Raw genomic sequence first — 13,184 nt, forward strand, 5'->3', positions numbered from 1 at the left:
TTCTTCCAAGCAAAATTGGGGTGGTTTTTCCATCCAGGGTTGTAAGTGTTTGAAAAGGGGTTATTCTTTACAAAATATATAGACTGTGGATTTTGCAGGCAATCTTCCATTGCATGCCCATCACTGCAATTCGCACACCTTGCGGTGTTTTGACTTATTGCGTTGATTTGCCCACCTTGCGGTGTTGGGCTACTGATCGCCATTCCTTGAGTCAAATTCATCATTGTGGTCATTTGGTTTTGCAATGAAACAATAGCACCATTATTTGTGTCAGAATCTTTGAATCTTAAACTATGGTCACTCTCCCTCCAATAGCACTATTATTCGCACACCTTCATGATTCTTGGAGATGCAGTCCAAGATATTCTTCACCTCATTGTAAGTTTTGTCAAGCAGACCACCAGCTACTGCCGCATTGTCAGTGGTCTGCGAAGCAGGATTCAAACTGTGATAGAAAATTTCCATTTGAAGGCAGTCTGACAACCCATTATGCGGACAATCTCAGACCAACCTTTAAATCTCGCCCAAGCATCGTTGAGCGATTCGTCCATATCTTGTTCAAAATTAGTAATAAGCTTTCTTCGTCTTGCGTTCTCGGTAGGTGGAAAATACTTTTTCATAAACTTCTCCACCACCTACTCCCAAGAAGTAATCTCTCCTCGTTCGAGCGAATAAGCCCATTTCCTAGCCTGATCAAAGAGAGAAAATGGGAACAACGTTAGTCGGACTTCTTCAGTAGAGATATTCGGGAACACAAAAGTATTGCAGATTTCAATAAAACTTCGGAGGTGGGCGTGCGGATCCTCGCCACGCATTCCTCCGAATTGACCTGTAGGGATCATCTGTAGTATCACCAGTTTCATTTCAAATCTACTTCCGTCTAAAGCAGGCCTCATGATTCCCGGAGAGAAATCATAGAGGTTTGGCGATGCATACTCCCTAAGGGGCCTATTGCGATTGTTTGCCAACAGAATCGGATTTGCATGACATTGTTGTTGTTGTTTGGTGCTCAATTTCCAGGCTGCTCTACCATCTATTCTTTACTGGATTATGGTTGTTGGCGATCTCTTAATCTCCTTCGAAATGTTCTCTCAATCTCCGGGTCGTAGTTCGCTAGAAATTGAGAGTTCTGCAAAGAAATAAAAAAAAATCACCGTTAACAACTATTTTGTTGAAGTCCCCGGCAATGGTGCCAAAAACTTGATGCTTAATTTTATGAATTGGAAATATGGAAGATATGTGCTGATGGATTGCGTTGTGCACTCAAGTTTCCCCAGCATAATTCAAGTGTAAATTCCCCTAAGTTTCCTAGTATGTCCAGGGTCGAACATAGAGACTTGTGAAAATAGTTACGTTGGTAATATTTATGAAAACTTTGTGGTAACCAAATAAATAATAAGTTTTGGGTGTGTTGTTGCGTTGATGAAAAGAATTAAATAAAGGCGACGGATTTGAGAAAGATAGTTGCGTTGATAGATGCAATGAGTATGCAGTGAACGGGTTGAGAAGGTCTTTTAGCTAGCGTTACTCGGGAATGCATCAAACCTTGCGATCATGTTACAACCATGCACAGCAAGCCATTTCTCAATGTAAATGCGATGCTCCTAAGTCTAGGACGCATGTGTTGAATGCAAAATGTCCATAGAGCTTATCCCTAAGTCTCTACTCTTGTCCTATCCGTTGATGCAAAATGCATGAAAGCAAGGTGACCGCATACAATCATACCTTATTGCTAAGATGCATGCAATGAGTTAATAACAAATAGTGTTCATTCCTAAGCACCTATCTCCCGTTCATGCGTTCTAATCTGGTTCTTCCAAACCTAGATTCTGACCTGACCTTTCCAAGTCTAGATTCTGCCTTTAGACTACCCTCCCGAGTATCTCTAATAGAGGAATGAAGCATACATAAACAAGATAATCACAAAGTTGAAGATTCCCTTGTTCTGCTAGCTAACTACTTCTCAACCTATTCAACTAATTTAGCTACTCATGCATGAATAACAGAGAGTGAACAAATATAGAGAAAGATATTCCATTCTTATAATTGACTTGAGTACAAAAGGACAATTGAAAGTAAAGATAGAGAGCCTGGTAGCAATTCCTTGTTGCCCGAGGCTTTTTTACACTGAATCTCTATTCTAATCTACAAATGTTCCCACTTCTGTAGGCGTCGGCCCTCTCTCTTTCTTGGAGCTTCCGGTGCTTTCCCAAGCTTGCCGGAACGATCTATCAGTACACCTTCTCCCTCGCGTCCGCCTTTTAAAATGAAGAAAACTATGGATAGAGGCGTGAACTTGTAAAGTGATGAAGTAATCAACTGCTTAACCCCTTTCTCTGAAGAATGCACTTGGTATTTATAGGGCATCAAAGGTGAAAGGTGGCTTATCTCTCCCGATTGTACAGATGGGACAACTTTAATTCTTGACTGATGCACCAGATAATTGTCACCGATAAAGCTGAAAGTACTTTGTGACCGTTATCGACTGTCAACTTAATTTTGATCCGACTGCTGTCAGCTTTCTGTCCCATCGATCTTAATTATCCTTTCACCCAGATGCGTCCATCATGTTGCACTGACCAAGTTGCGGTGATTCTTCTTGGGCGAATGTTTGCGAGCACGATCAATGCAAAATCTTGCGGTGAAGTTACGCTCGACCAATGTATTCCTATGATCTCAATCTTGCATTGCGTTAATGCATATTTTGCACAAAAATATAAAGATCAACTGTCTAATGCGTTGGACGCATGCGACCGCAATATTATAGAATTTATGCTTAATAGACACAATTTAACACATTCTATCAATGGAATCCAACATTGTTTAAGAACTTAGAACTATGATAACATGCATTTTTGCCCATTATCAGTTAACTTGTGTTAAGGAAATAATTAAGTTTAGCTAAAGCATGTTCGACAACATCTTCACCTGTGAGAGCAGAAGTGAAGATGCTATTCTGCCTATCGAGAGAGGGTTGGAAGAATGCGTTAATTAAAGCAAAATGTATTTCCAGAGATGGAAACAACCTTGCATTCATCACGTTCATCCCTAATTCACCATAGAGATATGGGAACACAGTCGATCACTAAGAGGTGTACGCCAAGGGAAAGCAGAACCTTAGTTGCATCTTGTACTCAATTGACAAACTTGCGATGTTTTTACTATTTCCTCTTCTCTTTCTGCCTCACTTATAAAGCCTTGCCATCGCATACACTGATTCTTTGTACAACTTCACAGTTAGTTCTCGACCTCGGTATCATGTATCATGTTTCTTGTATCATGTTTCTTGTATCATGTATCATATTAGCTTAGGTTTATTTTATCAACGCAATTTATATTCCTATATAAACAAACATTCTTTATTCATTGATAAAAACCGATCACATGTATCACAATAGTATTGCATTAACGAAAACAATCCCTGTGTTCGAACTCAGATTATTCTGAGAAACTTGTGTTGGAATTATACTTGGATTCAGCGCAAGGAAACTTGTGACACACACTACTACATCGCATACTATGAGCATCTCATTAACAACGCATATTTAGAGCGTAGTATCGCATAAAAATTGTCTTTAATGCATATACTTGTTCATTCATTCATATTCATATTTGTCCACATGCTTAAAGATAAAGACCTAAAGTTAAAGATATAAATTATACGTGTCAGAAACCATCTCCGCATTTTATCTATTTTCCCACACATTTATTTCATGTCAAGGTTTGTCAAATCTCTACCTTTCATGCATATTCTCATTGTGTTGTCTGTTAGATAGGAGTAGGAGTAGGATTAACTTAGCAACATCCTCTCCATTCTTTTATTTAACCCGCCGCATGCACATCACTGCAACATATAGCTACAAGTCCCTGTGTTCGACCTCGGATTACCCGAGCAACTTGCGTCCATGTTATACTTGGCGTGAACGCAAGAAAACTTGTAACAGGATGCATGGTCATCGCATACATTCATTAACACATTATCAGTCCAACGCATGACCATCGACACATGACTATCAACGCATATCTTAGAAGCATGCATTGCATATCGCATCCATGGGATTTTTGTTTTTGAGTAAATTTGACTTCCAATTTACCACCATCAAGTTTTTGGTGTCGTTGTCGGAGACTTGGCAGCTAAATGTTTGTTAAGTTTTGTGTCTCTGCGAGCAAACTTTTTATCTTGGGAGTATTGCAGCTTGTGCGACCAGGTTGCAAACAATATTGAAGTATAGGCGATGCGCTGAAAACCAATGTTGACCCCAAGGTAGAAAGGCAATCAGTCGCAAACGAGCTGAAGGCAGTTCTAAGCTCATGGGGCCACATGCGCCCAACAATTTTCGGAAGTTCCAATGGTTAGGGCAACTTGAACCAAGCAGTCGAGAACCATCTCCTGCATGGAAGACTCCTTGCAGTGACAACACTCTTATTTTTCGACGGACGTCTTCTGCTCTTTCTTTACTTTGCTTTCTTAGTATAGGTTATTTTTATTTTTATTGTTATTTTGGATATATGGTTGCTTCCGTGGTTGTAGTACGTTTGCTCTTGTAGGTGCAACAATAAGTCTCCCCAGTTCATAGTTCAACGGAAGAATTCCTTTCACCTTTCAATGCATGGCTTCAATCATGTGGATTCCAACACATGAGCGCATGCGTTGTTCCGCCTAAGGTCTTTTCTTGTTATCTCGTATGCCTTATCCTTTTGAAATTCTCTTTTTTCCGATTGCGTTGTTTTGCGATGTTTCTATGGTGGTACATATAGTTCACCATATTTTCTAACTAATCAACGCAAGGCATTCTTTACTTTCATTAGCTTCTTTAAATTTTGAAAGTCTTAAGTTTTATTTTATGCAAACCTTTGTTCAAATATTTATTATCGCATTCTTGTAATTCTGTCTTTAGCTTTTCGGTGAGAACGCTGCCAACATCTAAGTTTGGGGGTGGCAGCGGTCTCGGAGAATTACGTTCATTACATTGCGATCATTTGAGAAAAAAAAAGTTTAAATGAGATTTTGAGAATAATAACTCCATTGTCAACGCAATGGGGAAACCCATGTTGAAAGAGTTAAGTTGTGAAAGGCACTTGTTCGTAGTTGGATGCTCGCATGACACACGTGGGGGCAAGCCAAAACGAAGGCAAGTCACCAGGATTAACACATTAGCGCAACTCCTTTGTCCGACGCAAGCCAAATCAAAAGAGACAAGAGTTGAAATTGAATATGGAACGCAACCGAAGTTGGATGCCCGCATGACACACGTGGGGGTAAGTCAAAACGAAGGGCGTAACCAGGTTCAATGCCGCATTTGAATAAGCCATCGCAAAGTTTTGAAGTATTTTTGAATGAACGCATTCTCAAAAGCTAAACACAAAGTTGCGGTGAATGAATATAAGTTTTTTAGCAAAGGCTTGCCAGATTTAACTTAGAAAATATCTTTTTGAAGAAGAAGCCAAAGTGGAGAAGAGCATTGCGGTGATGGTCAAAGGTGTGTGCAAATTATATTCTAGAAAGCTGGTCATCGCAAAGGAAAGCACGAAGGTGAGTAGAATTTCTTAAGTATAACGCATGCTTGAGGACAAGCATGATTTTAAGTTTGGGAGTGTGATGACATGCAGAAATGCATGTCATCTTAGGCCTTTTACTTAGAATTATGAAGGTTGTTAGGCAGAATATGCGTCGATCATGATAGAAATTCACGAGAATATGAGTTTGCGTCGATCAGCATGTCGAATCTCCGCTAACTCGTTATTTTGCGATAATTATGCGTTCAATGTTCTATCTTTGTATCTAATGCAGGAAATGAATGCAAATACGAAAACCGGACCATCGCATAGATGACCACATGCGGAGAAACACTCCATTGCAAAGGCAAACGCATCGATCAATGCATGGATGTTGCGTTAATCAACCGTATGCGTTCATCGCATGGGAGTTGCACTCGTCAAGCGATTGCGATCATCATGTAGAGTTGTAGTATTAAGCAAATGCGGTCATTGAATGATTGTGGCTGCGCGACAACGCAAACTAATGGGATTGACGCAAGGTAGGTGGAATGAACACATCAAAGCATATACCTCGAGAAAGTTGTGAGATGATGTTGACATTTCACCTACCATGCCATTAGTGGCAGAGGTTCAGAAAGGACAAACGCGTCAAATGTCAGACTCAGAGCAGTCCAATTAATGCTGTCGGTGATCAAAGATCTATAAAAAGAAGCTGATGAGCTAAAATTCATTGGATCCAGGGTTTTCACCCAAGGTTGAATCCAAGGTTTTCGCCTGAGGTTCGCCTATGGCGGATCCTTGCGATCAAGACAAACACGTGAGAAGATGGCTGAGATTTCTTCACCTCCTTCAACCATTTCGAGTAATGACTGGAGCCTTCGACCAGAGCTAGATCTCGAGAGAGTCAGTTACTTCGCCCATCCATGGCACCACCGGCAGCCTTGACGCACATCTGCTGGAAGCAAATCTTTGCTTCTAGCCGTTCATTTCCTTTTCCCTTCTTTCATATATTGTATTGTATGACATTTTGGAATTAAGGAATTAATACAATTTGTTTTCAATGCATTTCTCTATTCCATCAACTCCATCTCCAGCTTCTTGCTTAGCATCTTTACTTTCATCGCAACAATTAGTGGGATTGCATGGGTATTGCATACTTAGTCATGTGGATTAGGGATATGAAGCATGTAGCAAACCACCGAGAGGTGTGCGTTGCATGAGTGTGTGAGAAAACCTTATTTGCTTAGTGTGAAGCTATTACAATGCCTGTCTATAGGCTAACACATTGCTTGTCTATGAGTAAAGTCAGCAACACCCAACTCTCGGGAGGGTAAGTGGTTGGACGCATTAAGCAAGGTTTGCGTTGTTCACTAGGGATAGTAACAATCTTGCATCAACCAAGTTCATGCAATTGTTTTGTATTATGTATGCTTCATTTGTCCATCAGGGATGCTCGGGAGGGTAGTCTAAGGACAGGATCTAGGCTTGGAAAGGTGAGGTCAGAATCTAGGCTCGGGAGAGTCAGATTACAACACATAATACAAGAGATAGGAGCTTAGGAATAAGCATTGTTTGCTATTAACCCATCGCATGCATCCTAGAGATAGGATACGATTGAGTGTGGTCACCGCAGTGTTGTGTGCATTTTGCATCATCGCATAGGAAAAGAGTAGAGACTTAGGAATAAGCTCTACGGACACTTTTGCATTCAACACATGCATCCTAGACTTATGAGCACTGCATTTCCATTGGAAAATGAGTTGTTGTGCATGAGTATAGCATGATCGCATTGACTTGCGTTGACTAGAGTTGCCCTCGCAGTCACTCTTAAGGGTTACAGTGAAATCATCTCCACATTTTATCTATTTTCCCACACATTTATTTCATGTCAAGGTTTGTCGTATCTCTACCTTAAATGCATGTTCTCATTGCGTTGTCTGTTAGATACGAGTAGAAGTAGGATTAACTTAGCAACATCCTCTACATTCTTTTATTTAACCCACCGCATGCACATCACCGCAACATATAGCTACAAGTCCCTGTGTTCAACCTCGGATTACTCGAGAAACTTGCGTCCATGTTATACTTGGCATGAATGCAAGAAAACTTGTGGTAGGACGCATGGTCATCACATACATCGACGCATGACTATCAACGCATTATCAGTCCAATGCATGACCATCGACGCATGACTATCAACGCATATCTTAGGAGCATGCATCGCATACCGCGTCCATGGGATTTTGGTTGTCGAGTAAAATTGACTTCCAATTTACCACCATCAGACGCCCCCGCTCGCATGTCCCCAACACGAATGATCAGGATCAGACCATCTGTGGCACATCACAATATTTATGACCATTCCACAAAGCGAGCTGCGTCCGTAGCATTACCAGGATTAGGTTTCCTTCCTATATCCATATACTACAGACCATTTTGGTTATCACTCAAGACATGATCCACTTGTATGTCACCACATACATGCTTGAGTCACATACAGATAACCAGGGATTTTATCTTTATTGGTTTGTGGTAAAGCAAATAAAACAAGTAAATGAGCAAAACAACAAGAGGTGAAGTAAATATCATATATTAACAATCACAGGTGTTCGTATATACTGTTTACAAACTACAAAATACGAGACTTTAGGGCATCAACCCCAACATTTGGTTGGTTAGGAACTTTCCCTTCCGAAGTTCCTTAGGTTTCCTTGGTTTCCCTTTTGAACCCTAAATTCCAGATTCAATTATCAGCTTAGATAACTCATAGTTCCTGAACTTATTTTAAGATACTTTTTTTTTTCAAACATGTTCTAAAATGTCTCAGGAAGCTTACCCTAAAATCTTAGCTTAGAAATCCTCGTGGTTTGGCCGAAATCATCAAAACATCAAGGCTGGCCCAAGCTTACCCGACAGCTTGACCCTTCTTTCTTTTCCTCATTCTCCAACCCGATTCCTTGGAGCTTCTTCTCCAACAGCCCGAATCTAAAAACTATACTCTCATAGCTTTCAAGTGGATTTGAAATCACTCAAAACTCACTAGTATTCTGGGAGATATCCTCATCCCAAGTTGATGCTACTTCCAGACCTTCCTGTCCGACAACATCTTCCCCTCTTGAAACTTCTTGATCAATGCATGGTCTTTCTACCAACGCATGCGTTCCTTCAACAATGCATAGATTCCTCACAATTGGCCTTCATACATTTCCTAATGTCCTTTTCAAAGAAATCGAGGTATCATCTGAAGTCCTTGGCCATATTTATAGACGTCCAAAATCTCCCCCAGCGCGATACCTCCTGCTTGGCCGCATGTCCGGGTGTCCTTTCCCTACATTATTAACGCAATCATTACGTCATCGCAATCCAAGGTGTCTTCCTTTTCTTTAGCCAACACATAGGGCTCAAATTTGCATGTCATCTTGTGCATCCACCTGGCTTGCTTAAGGCCTAAGATTTCTTCCCAACAAGCTACATGTTCGGATCACGACCTTGAATTCGTCCATCCAACCTCATATGCGCCCATGCTACCTCAATGCGTCCATCTACCACAAATGCATTCATATACGTCCATCTACCACAAATGCATCCGTCCAATTGTCGCAACATACCTATGCCTGGACACCACCGCTTGGCGCATGCATCCATCCAACATCAAAATGCGTTCATTCAATCTTACCTTTGCATCCAATTGACGCAACTTGGTCACATATGCTAGATGCTCGCAAGGCTCATCTTTGTCCGCATATCTTTTTCTCAGTTAGCCATCATCAACTCGTGGCTTTCTCATCAATGCATCACTTGAGTCAAAACTGAAGGCATTGCATCTTTGGCCGCATACCTTCCTCTCCCGCATGGCTTACCTTTGGCCTATGCGCTTAACTAGGATTATGACCAACACTCTTCTAACGCATACTATTAGCTTTGTCCTATGTGCCCACATGCCCTCGAATGTCCAACGCATATAGCACATCACCAATGCATAACAAACTTATGTACCGCAAGCCTTAGCAACGCAAGACGTTTCACCATACGTCCACCATGGTTTGTCTCATCGCCTAGCTCATCATCTTGTACTACTGCCGCATAGCACCATCGCATAGCATTGCCGAACAGCTCTTGCTCATCGTGTAGCATTGACGCCCATCGTCTAGTGAAGCATGACTATTGTCTGGCACATACGCCCATTGCGTAGCGCCATCGCCAAGTGTCATCGTCTAACGCTGATGCCCATCGTGTAATGCCAACACCTCATCGTTCCGCACGATCGCATACCACATTGCTTAGTTCCACGCCTTTTCTATACGATCGTTCAGTGCCCACCTACACAATCGCCTATCTCATCGTGTAGCTCGGCTCACTTACTATAAAATAACATACCCTATCGTGTAGCACTACTCATTTTGCTACACGATCGGTTACCTTATCATGTAGCACTGCTTATTTATTACACGATCAACCAACGCACGCAACTCCAACACCCAACGCCCTTGTCTGCGCAACTTGAGGCTGCCGCATGCTTTACTAACCTCTCAAAACATTGGCTGCCGCATGCTTGTCCCCGCATAGCATTTCCTCTCGGCCACACTTTAGCCTCTTTCAATACCCAAATAACCTCTCAAATTCTAATGGCCAACACATGACACAACACCAACGCTTAGCACAAGGCCAACGCATTGTCTAATACTTAGCTTTTTTTTTCCTAGCCTTCAACACATAATTCTTTTTGGATTCATTCTTAACCAAATTTTCACTAGTAACGACTTATTTCAAAGCTACTAAACAATCTATTTAAACATTCAGAATTTTTCTATTCTTTAACATAGGATTTAACTTATACTTAGTTACTCCCTTTTATTTCCTGCTTAAGTAGGAAAAATGGAAATTCGGGTTTCACAATAGGTTTTTAATTCCTTTTCCATTTTCCTTCTAAATTCATGTTAGATTCTTTCTTATCATCTCTAGGTCATTTTAACTATTGTTTTCTGCTAATATAGAACAACTACTTTTTGGGGCTGATATGTGACTTAGATTGACCATTCTTGCCTTTAAGGAAGGAGGCGTTTCATTTAAGCACCAACAATGGCCACAACTTTATTCTCTTTATGCCCTTGAATGGCATCTTCTTATTCATCCCCTAACTACATAGTGTGTATCTTCTTTTGATGTAGACCAATGGGGTTTGCTGCCTAAATCAATAACCAAATGTTACTGATTGATTTTTTTCCCAAAACCCACATGATTGAGTTTATTAGTTTTGTTGTGTATAGGTTATGTTGAGCAGGGTTCATCCTTCTAAGCTAAATTGGTACGAGGATTATTTCTATGTGTCAGACCTAGTTAATGGCATGAAATTGAATGAAGGAGAGATTGGAGCTAACTTATGTTACTCTTTATTGAAGGGATCGAATCCCCGCAGAAGCGTGTGAACGCCTTGCATTTAGATAATCGATTTTTTAAAAAACAAAAAACAGAAAACAAATCATGTATTTGTGGGATAAGAATTCAAAGAAAGCATAAACATGCTTGAAAAAGGAAGAATATGAGAAATCACAACTACCTTTATTGATTCCTCTAGTTTTCTTCTTCCACCGTTGTCAATAATCTTGAACTTCTCTAATGTAGAAGGGCATCACCAATGAGATTACCTTGCTATTCTCTAGGATTCAAAGAACTTGGAAGTGTGGTCTCCATGAACCTTGAGGAGGAAAAGGGTAGAGAACTCTAGGTAGAAGTCAAAGAGAAGGTGGAGGCTAGGTTTTTGTGTGATATCAAAAAACTTACCTAAAATGTCTATAAGGATGTATTTATATGGAGAAGGGTTACCCCGTCTCTGATAATTTTCTTTTATGCCCTTAGTGCTAATTAATTAAATAACATTATTCAATTAATTGACGCATTAATTAAATAACCATATATTAAATTTCATTTAATATATATTCAATTAATCGTCATAAATATCATAATTTATGTTAACTTCCAAATTTCATTATTTCTTAATCAATTAATTAACCATTAATTAATTAATTAACTATATTAAATCATATTTAATATGAAGTTAATTAACATATAAATATCACATATTTATATATATACATATTTTTATGAATCTAATTCATATGTATCTAATATTTGAATCTTTTTCAAATATATCCTTCTTACATAATATGGATTATACATCACATCTATAATTGACCATATATATTAATCTTATAAATATAAAATTTCCTCATTTGATCTAAATAATTTAAATGATTCCTCATTACTATCATTTAGTGAGCTAACAAGGGGACCATATGGACATACAAATTAGAAGCTCTAGTGAGATTAATTGATTAAACTCCAATTAATCAATATTCATTAACTACTGATCTCTCCACTAAAGACTGATAGCTACACTATTCGCATTGTAGATAAATTTCTATGTCCATGGATATAACCAATCAACAGAGAGTCGACCTTTCACAAATCCCTCGTAACTAAAGCTGGATCAAATAACCATTTTACACCTGCAGTTATATCTAACTCCTTAAGTACAATTGATTCCTATAATGAACAAACAGTTTATAGTCCAACTATAAACTAACACCTCTCAGGCCAGTGAGAGAATGAGGCCTCATCATTCAAGAACTGAAGTCAACTGTTAAGGGAGAAATTTATCTACTTTCTCGAGGAATGGGAAGGAGTGAACCTCATGTTGTGTAGCTGTGTTCCCAGCTCCCTCATTAGACAAATCCCCAAAATAGTAGACTTGTTGAGTCGGCTATCATGACCACTCTCATCCATACAGAACAAAGGACTGTTGTCATAAATATGAGTTCACAACTCACTAAGGATTAAGGTCAAGTCTCCTTTGGTCATCCTAGTGAAATATTAGTTTTTTCAAGCAATGATGTGATAAGGAGAAACTAACCATTTTGCGGTCAGGTCTATGTATAAAATCCTTTATACAGGATGCTGCCACTCACATGTCTCTACATGAACAATATGATTCATGTTGTTTGTAACACTTGCATCTCGTGTAATAATTACAAAGTAGGTTGTGTCCGTAGTATTATCAGGATAAGGTACCCAATCTTCATCCATTTACTGCAAACCTTTTAGGTTATTACTTGAACCATCTATATGTCAATTACATACTATTGAAGTAACATCATATAACATTGGATCTTAGATTGAATTGAATCATTGTTGTCTAAATGTCAAATAAAATATCTCTGATTTTATTAATTAGATAAATAATTTGGGTTCACAAAACTACAAACCACAAGATACACTAGATTCAGGACATCAATCCTAATAGATAACACCACCAAAGGTATTCCTAACTATGATGCGAGAAGTATGCAAGTTTTTTTTACTCAAGCAGATATTTGGTTGTTGCATTATTGGAAAAGATGGTGAAGACTAGGAAAACGTAAGTTACCTATCACATCTTATCATTCTAAATTACTAATATGATAAAGAGAAATAACTGAAAACATGTGCTTTATCGTTGCATTCCATAGTGAATAAATTGCATGATGTGTCTAGATTGACAAACTGTAGATTGCAAACTAGCACAAAAACTCATCTTTATGTAAGTTTCATGAAACATATTGATAACGGGCAGAAATGCACGTTATCATAGTACTAAGCTCTTAAACAATGTTAGATTGCATTGATGAAATATGTTAAATTGCGTCCAT

The 13,184-nt window shown here is 39.2% G+C and overlaps 1 non-coding gene across 1 annotated transcript; it reads left to right on the forward strand.

The window, feature by feature from the left end:
- The first annotated feature begins 481 nt into the window (after positions 1 to 481).
- Positions 482 to 587, forward strand: LOC120069346 (small nucleolar RNA R71). Its single transcript, XR_005479515.1, has one exon. It is a non-coding gene; the product is annotated as a small nucleolar RNA R71 (small nucleolar RNA).
- The last annotated feature ends 12,597 nt before the right edge of the window (positions 588 to 13,184 follow it).

Source organism: Benincasa hispida, chromosome 7, assembly GCF_027475165.1.
Source record: "Benincasa hispida cultivar pf3 chromosome 7, pf3_genome.v1.1, whole genome shotgun sequence".
Classification (NCBI taxonomy): Eukaryota; Viridiplantae; Streptophyta; class Magnoliopsida; order Cucurbitales; family Cucurbitaceae; genus Benincasa; species Benincasa hispida.